The following is an 8,387-nucleotide window of genomic DNA, read 5'->3' on the forward strand; positions in this document are numbered from 1 at the left end:
CCTCAATATTTTTTGTACATTTCACTTAAAATAGCTGTTTTTCCAACTTATAATTTCAGTCACATTTACTTAATTCTGTATGTTTCTGCACTAGCTATATTTACTAACTTAATTTTTTTAGTTGCAGTAATGCAGTTGTATATTTAAAATATTTGACTGGTTCCCAATCTACTCAGTATTTTTAAGTGTAAATTTGTTGCACCAAAAATTTTAGGTAAATGTCTGTTTTATTTATTAGAGTGTATTAATGCTGTTGGATAACACTACAATATTAATATGAAGATCTCAAACTAAAAACCAACTCAAATTATGCATTAATTGAAGTTTGGAGACATTTTAAAATACTTTTTTTTTTCAGAACTGCATCTGACACTTGTGAAGGTTGGGGAGACAGGCGGGGTGGGGGGTGGGGGGTAGCGGTGCGCAACTGCTCTTCTTCTGAATAAATGAAAACTGTGTAACACAGCTGTTTACACTCAAATTAAAAAATATTTGACCAAAGAAAACTCAGAACAGGACTAGAGAGAGATGAATGTGATTTAGATTTTTATTTCTGTGACTGAATACGACCCACAGGAGACACGACATTAACAGCAGTCGTCATTTCATTCCTCTGCTTTAGCAGGTCTGACTCTGCTAAAACTGACAGATTATTTTTCTGGATCTCTGAGAGCAGGACTTCAATCTCTGAACTCGTAAGGTTCTTTTTTTTATTTTGCAATGTCATTTATAACTGAACACTTCCTGGTATGTGGGGTAGGAAACATTACCTTATATGGTGTTTTTTTTTTTGGTGGTTGATAATGCTAATCATCTCTCCCCATGCACGAGCAGCTGGTATGCATTCATCAGTTTACGCAGCTCATTGACACACTTTTCCTGAAGATAGAAATGTTTCTTGAACCTGACGTGACATGTTCATAGGAACTCTTCGTATGCATAAAAGTAAGAGAAATTTAGATAAGAATACGAACATGTTCTTGCACTGCTGCAGGCAGACAGGTTCCTGCAGGACTGTTGTCTGAAGCAGCTCTGAAGAACATGGAGGCTCACCCAGTGCTGAACAGGACCAAGAAGTCTGATCTAGTTCAGGAGCTGCAGTGGTGATGTGGCTCTGTACCAGCTCTTCATGGATAACAATCTGCAGGACACCTTCAGAGACTGTGACTCTGCTGAAGATTCTCATCACATCTCCTCTGACCACAGCTGAATCTGAGAGGAGCTTCTCAACACAGAAGAGAATCCAGACTTTCCTCAGGTACAACATCACATCTCACTGCACTGACCATGCTCTATAGAGAAGAATTTTGTTAAAACATCCCTGACTTTAACCTGAGTCATGAAGAAATTTGCTTCTTAGAAACAGAAGAGCAAAATTTATGTACTAAAAATAAAAACTACATGACTGTTTTATTATTTGGATTTGTTTAATAAATACACTGGCGTGAACCAACTTTGTACACATTTGATTGCTTTTTGAGATACGTCTATTTTGGTGTTGTAGCTCCCCCTGGAGAAAAATCCACCAGCCGCCATTGCAGCCTATGGTGTCGCACAGTGACCTAAGAAGTGACAAATGTGCCCTATGTTGGCTGCAACCCATGAACTGAGACACAGCCTCAGTAGGCACCTAGAGACCTCATTTAGACTCAGTCCATCATGATTTGGTTGATTTTTTATGTCATGGCTGAATCACCACCCAGTTTGAAGGGAGCCTAAACTTTGGGATATAACTAGGAATCTTTAGATGCTTATTGCCACTTTTGGAGAAATATTGTCTTTATTGCATACAGCCAACGTACCATAGGCGGTGCTCAGCAAGGAGACGAGGAACGTGACGTTTCATGTTTAGTCGAAGTTCAACATGAAACGTCAAAGTTAATTACAACTGGCCCTTTGAGGACCACCATAATGCTCATGTGGGTTCTGTGAAAATGGGTTTGACACCTGATCTAAGTGCTACAGTAACACATCTGTGGGAGATCTCACAAAATGACATGATCATTTACAAGATTTGACCAAGACTTCATTCTTTCTGAACATACACTGCTCTTTGTTTAAAACTGTGACGTCAAAGGAATTCGCTTCCTAATTATCCAAACTAGGAATCCAATTTCCTATGTTAAAAATAAGAAAAACACGTTCGTAAAATGCATCTTTTCTCCTCACGTACGTCAAACTGTAAAACGACGAGATGCTGCAGCTGTATAAAAAATCTTTTACATGTTGCAGCTTAAAATGACACAACCCTTGGTGTGTCTTTGATGCAAAATCAAATGAATGAATGATGAAGGTAAAAATAGCAAAGAAGTCGAGGCCAGGAAAACAGAAGTGACAGGAGAGAATTTGGGAAGATGGAAGAAAGAGGAGAAGGGAAGGAAGAGAGGGCAGATAGACATGTTGGTGTCCTTTGTGGGGCGTAGAAAGGTCAATTAGACCGACAATGAGAATCGCGCACAACCTCAGAAGCACCAGTACATGAATGGAGGTTTGGATTTCATTGTCTGATGGTCAACTAACCCATCATTTTGCATAAATAAGTTGAAATCAGCTGTTGATCAGGAAGCATTCTATCATTCACACAAATATCTAATGATATGATTTTTTTAATCTAAGCCTTTTTATATACAATTTTATATAAAATAAACAAAAACGTTATTCTGTTTTTCTGAGTGTCAGTTAAATAAGTAAAAAGAAACGGACTGAACTGTACCAAAGAGTGGAGATGAATGGAGGAACGGTGACCGAGGACAGCAGAGATGAAAGAGAGACGATGAGGACATGCTCGGCGGCTTGTATCCCAGGGTAACCGTCTGTTGCTGCTGAATACCATGAATATTCAAACAAGAGAAAGAGACAGAGGTCCATAGGAAATTCACGCCGTTTTCAATAAAGCATATTTTAATTAGCGGAGGGGAGATTAATTTTAAATCAATTAATGTGGTTTCAATTATAGATGTTTGAATTAAAGGCAGGAGGCAGGAACGACGGACAGAGAGACAGAAGTGAAGAGGGACTAAAAGAACAGGTTTCTGCCTGACTTTACACACTTCTATTTGACCTGATGCTTGAATGAAGAAAATTCAGGTTATAGCCTTTTTGTGTCACTCAGTCAGCTGTGGTGACCATCAGCTCTAGATCTACATCGAGTGATTTTATTTTCTAAGAGCATAAAATACCACAAAGTGATACTTGAATAAAAGTACAAGTATATTACCAAAAATAATACTTTGGTAAAAGCTAAAGTCTCCTTTAGGAATATTACTTGAGTAAAAAAGTATCTGATATTTTTGTACTTAAGTATTAAAAGAAAATGTATTGTTTTAAAATTAGAAGTTAGATTTTCAATAATGACATTTATTAGGAGGTGATCTCCCTCCAAAAATGCAGAAATGACTGTTGTATTAAAATAATTAATTTATTAAATTTAGGATGCACTAGTCTGTTTCAGTTTATATACAAATATCAAAGGTGAACAAACCTTTTCCCCAAGATGAAAATCTATCTGAGGGCTGCGGCCAAATGCAATAATATAATTCATGAAATACAAATACTTCTTAAGTACAGTACTTTTGTTTTAATGATTATGTCCTGCTGGAGTGTGACATGATTTGTTTGTTAACAAACTGAAACCATTCCTCTACTCTATTGGTTTGTTCTCGATCCATCACTCCTGCACATGACACAAATCACGTCAAATTCCAGCAGGACATAGCAGACATCTGTGTGAAGACGACCAAGGTTGAGGATATTAGAATGTGTTCAGATTCAGAGGCTGCTTCCTTCGAAGGCAGAATTTGTCAATCGCTTATGTCACTGCGCCACGCTGAAGGCTGAATAAATTCAAAACTCCTCCGACGTGGCCCACAAATACATTCTCCTTTGTCCCCAAACTGAGGGCTGGGTCCAGGGGGTCCTTCTTAGCCCACCCTATCCCTAGCTGGGCTGGCTGGAGATTTTATTTATTTATTTTGCTTGTAATGGCAGACAAAGCAAGAGACAGGAGCAGTTTTAAATACACATCTGGCAGTTTAAAAACTGAAAGTTTAAAGCAGTTGTGTCGTTAATTCCTTTGTCATTTGAATAGACATGTTTTTTTATATCTTCATCTGCTATCTTTCATTTCATTTACGATATGTATTCTTGTTGTATATTGAACTTATGATGTTTTTTTTAAATAAATTAATAAAACTAAATAAAAAATACTCAAGATACTCAGACATCAAATGAGCTATGGCGAAATAAACAAGTTTGTACGGTTGGTCCCTAAGTTGTTCAAGTATTGCTTCTAAGCTAATTTTGTTAATAATATTTTGCTTCTTTTGATCTATTTTGTCCTTCTGTTTAGCGTCATCACAGTTGCTAGACATACACCGGGGTTAAGGGCGGGAATAAAGCTGAAAATAGGCAGGATAATAGAAGGCATTTTTCATTCCTGCTCATCATAGTTAAAAAAAAAAACAGTCCAAATTTACAGCCAATTTCATCTGGTCTTTGCGACCTGGCCCACCTAGACCGGGTAGGCCGGGTCCTTCAAAAGACGCAGCCCTTGAATTTCAACGCAGCTGTATAAATGTGGCTGAAACAGGAAGCTCATTCCAACCCAAATTATTCAACAATAACATTTTAATATTATCATGGTTTGAATTAGTTTTGAACCCATGATACAGTAATTTATTAAATCAAGACAACATGAGGAGGATGGTGAGGGGCCAGCGCAATGTGGAACTAACTAATAGGAAGACACACATTAAGGAACTGAAACGACCATCACCTTTGAGCAGAGGAGAGTGAGTGGGAGGTGCTGAGGAACACAGAAGAACAGGAAAAACACTGACACAAGGGAACATGAACAGAGAAGGGAAAATAATAAACAGAAAGCACAAAACCTTACAAATATACAATTACTGTCATTATGGGTTTTAGAAAAAAACTTATTTTGGGAGGCGGGGTCGTTCATTAGAGGCTCCTGGGGTGCAGCCTAATAAGCTTTTGTCCTTCCTTACTTTTATTTTTATACTTTAAGTAGATTTTAAAACAGTATGTCCTGATGCATCTCAGTAATCCAGGTGAAAAATTAAAAGGAAAAAAATTGTATAGGTCTTCTGGACGGGTTCTTCTCTAATGAAACGTTTCGTCTCTCCTCCAAGAGACTTCTTCAGTCTGAGAGTTTCAGGCAAAATTCAGGCTTTTAAGCCCTGCCTCCATGTGACTGATACTCACATCACATGGCTATTGTTGACACCTAATTAACACTTATTGTTAACAGGGGTGGAGTGATACTGGCAATAGCAGTACTGTAGGAGGGGGACAACTGAAAACGGAGGCCTCTACCTCTGTTTAATGATGGACGGTCTTTCTTCACAAAAATGGCTTCTTTTACTCCTCTCTCAAACCAACGTTCCTCTCTATCAAGAATGAGAACATCYTCATCTCTGAAAGAGTGACCGCTGKYCTGTAAATGAGTGAAAACTGCAGAGTTCTGGCCATTAGATGTAGCTCGTCTGTGTTGGGACATTCTTTTGAACAGTGGCTGCTTTGTTTCCCCGATGTATAACTGGTCGCAGTCCTCCTGGCACTTAACAGCATATACTACATTGCTCTGTTTGTGCCGGGGCACCGGATCTTTGGGGTGAACCAGCCTTTGCCGTAATGTGTTTTGGGGTTTGAAAGCCACTGGGACATCATGTCATCATGTTTTCTTTTTGTTTTAAAACAGTACTTTTACACTAGATTAAAGAGATTATGCTCAGCTACTACCTCTTTAAATTTGAGCTAAGTATTTGTAAAACATATATATGTTTTTTTAATTTGTTTGTTTTTTGTGGGGGGCAGGGCCTCATTTGCAGGCCAGACTAAAGTCACTTGTATGTAGCCCACCGCCCGCCAGTTGCCCATCCCTGACAAACTCTATGCGAAACCTAAAAACGGCTCCACTAAGAGTTCCCATCCATCCACCCTGACTGGGCCTGAGGGGATTTGTAAAGAATAAATAGAAGGAGAATATTTAGCTTTCCACTGGCCCGCTGTGTTTTAGATACATTAAAATACTCAAAGTAATGGAATCAGAGCAGGGGAGCCTCCTCCAACACCTCCAGCCTACTAAAAAAGAAACACTTATTTCCACTCGTCTTTCCTTCCGGGCACTCTGCTCCTCTCTGCACCACCCCCTCCTTCCTTCACACTTCACACTGTGGGAGTTCATCTCCAGCAGAAACCTCTTGCTGTGAAAGACATGTGTCAGCAGCCACTGCAGATCAAGTCTAGACTCCCCTGTCTCCACATTCTCAGCAGCAATCCCAGGGCTGATGGGTGAAAATGTCTGCTGAAGTACAACCAAAACAACGTACCTGCTTGGACCCACCTTTACCTTCAGAGCTGCTTTAATTATTAGTGCCCAGAGATTCTGGTCCACATTGGTATGAGAGCATCGGGGGCTATTGTTGCTGATGTGTCAGCTGCATGTCCATTATGTGACTCTTCTGTTCCACCACATCCCAAAGGTGCTGGATGGGACTGAGGTCTGGTAACCATGGAGGCCACTAGCGAATTAAGACTCATCAGATCAGGAAGTCTTTCTCACATCAATTATTTTCCAACTCTGGTGGGTCTGTGTGAACTATAGCTTCAGCTGACAAGACTGTGGTCTTCAGCTGCTGGAGCCCGTCTGATCAGAGATGGTTTCTGCAGACTTTTGTAACGAGTGATTATTTGAGCCACTGTTGTCTTTCTTTCATCTCCAACCAGTCTGCTCATTCTGCTCTGACCTCAGACATTACTGAGGTTTATTTGGCCTCTCACTGGATATTTTCTCTTATGAGACAATTCTCTTTTAACTTTAGACATGGGTGTGTAAAAATCAGGGGCTTTGACTTTCATTCATTTTTCATTTATTTCTATAGCCCAACCCTGACTCTAAACTTAAACCTAACCCCCCCACCCAAAAATGTCCCAAAGCTTAGGTACACCGGGTCCCCACAAAGTATGTATTTTGAGTAATTATTTTGAGTAGTATTTAGAAAAAAATGGGCCTTGCAAGACAGCATATACTAGAACACACACACAAACACACACACACACACACTACAGACAACAACAAACAGGCGAGGCCTGGCGTCCTCCGGAAGCGTGATGAATGTTGACCTCGTTTCAAGGTTACATGATTCCCAACCACTGGCTCCTGCTAATCATGGCTCTCACCACGCTGTGACACACGCCCGCCTCTTCTTCCAACATGTGTGTTTTCTTCAAAAACCTTCTCAGTTAATATTTTCAGGTGCACCCTTTTAGGTTTGTAGGTTAAATAAATAACTCCAAAAACTGCAGCTCATACAGGTTTGAAACTGATTGCATGTGAATAAAATGATTGAATGAATTCATTAATGCAGCAGTATTGCAGAGTCTTATTTTAATGCAGTCTATTTGTGAATCTGAGAATTATTATTCCAGGTGCTTCTACCTGCAACACATTTCCTTTGAAAAATGTAGCTTCTGGTTATTTATAGCTCCTCACTATCATGCAAAATGATGGAGAAATTAATAAGGTCTTTAAGGTGCTGTCCCCTCACCATGCAGGATAAGTTAATGGGTTCTTCATTGTTCCATTTAAGTCATTTCAGTTTATTTATATCACACCAATTCACAACAAGTGTCACTGCAGGGCATAAAAAACAGATCCAGCTGATCTAATTTACATCACAATTACAACATGTCAATTAGTATAAAATACTTCATTTAAATAAGAAACCAGCAGACATTAAAATCTTCACTTTGAATCAATTCTCAATCCTGAACAAGTGCAGGGTGGTGGGTGACAGAGGAAAGGAATGACTCTCTCACAACAGGAAGACATCTGCACCAGAACCAGGTTGGGTGACAATAATACTAGGTTTTCATTCTATACCAGCTGGAAACTGAGAGGACAGGAATCTAACTTCTGCTGTCACCATTTGTTGTCTATATGTGAGTTTGAATTAAACAATCATGTAATGATTAACAGGTTTTAACATGACAGCAGTTCACTTTGGTCTGGCTGCTTCCATACCAGCCATTAGTTCATCAACTCATTCAGAACTTACCTCTGCTTTTCCAAACATACAACGGGTAAAATAAATATTGAACATGTCACCATTTTTCTCAGTAAATATATTACTAGAGGTGCTAATGAAATGAAATTTTCACCAGATTTCGGTAACAACCCAAGTGATCCATACATACAAAGAAATCAAACCATAAATGTCCAGAAATGAAGTTATTTGTAATAATGTGGAATGGCACAGGGAAAAGTATTGAACACATGAAGTGAAATTTATCTAAAAGCCTTTGTTGTCAATGACAGCTTCAAGACGCCTCCTGTATGGAGAAACTAGTGGCATGCATTGCTCAGG

Source organism: Austrofundulus limnaeus, unplaced genomic scaffold (genome assembly GCF_001266775.1).
Source record: "Austrofundulus limnaeus strain Quisiro unplaced genomic scaffold, Austrofundulus_limnaeus-1.0 Scaffold270, whole genome shotgun sequence".
In the NCBI taxonomy this organism is placed as follows: Eukaryota; Metazoa; Chordata; class Actinopteri; order Cyprinodontiformes; family Rivulidae; genus Austrofundulus; species Austrofundulus limnaeus.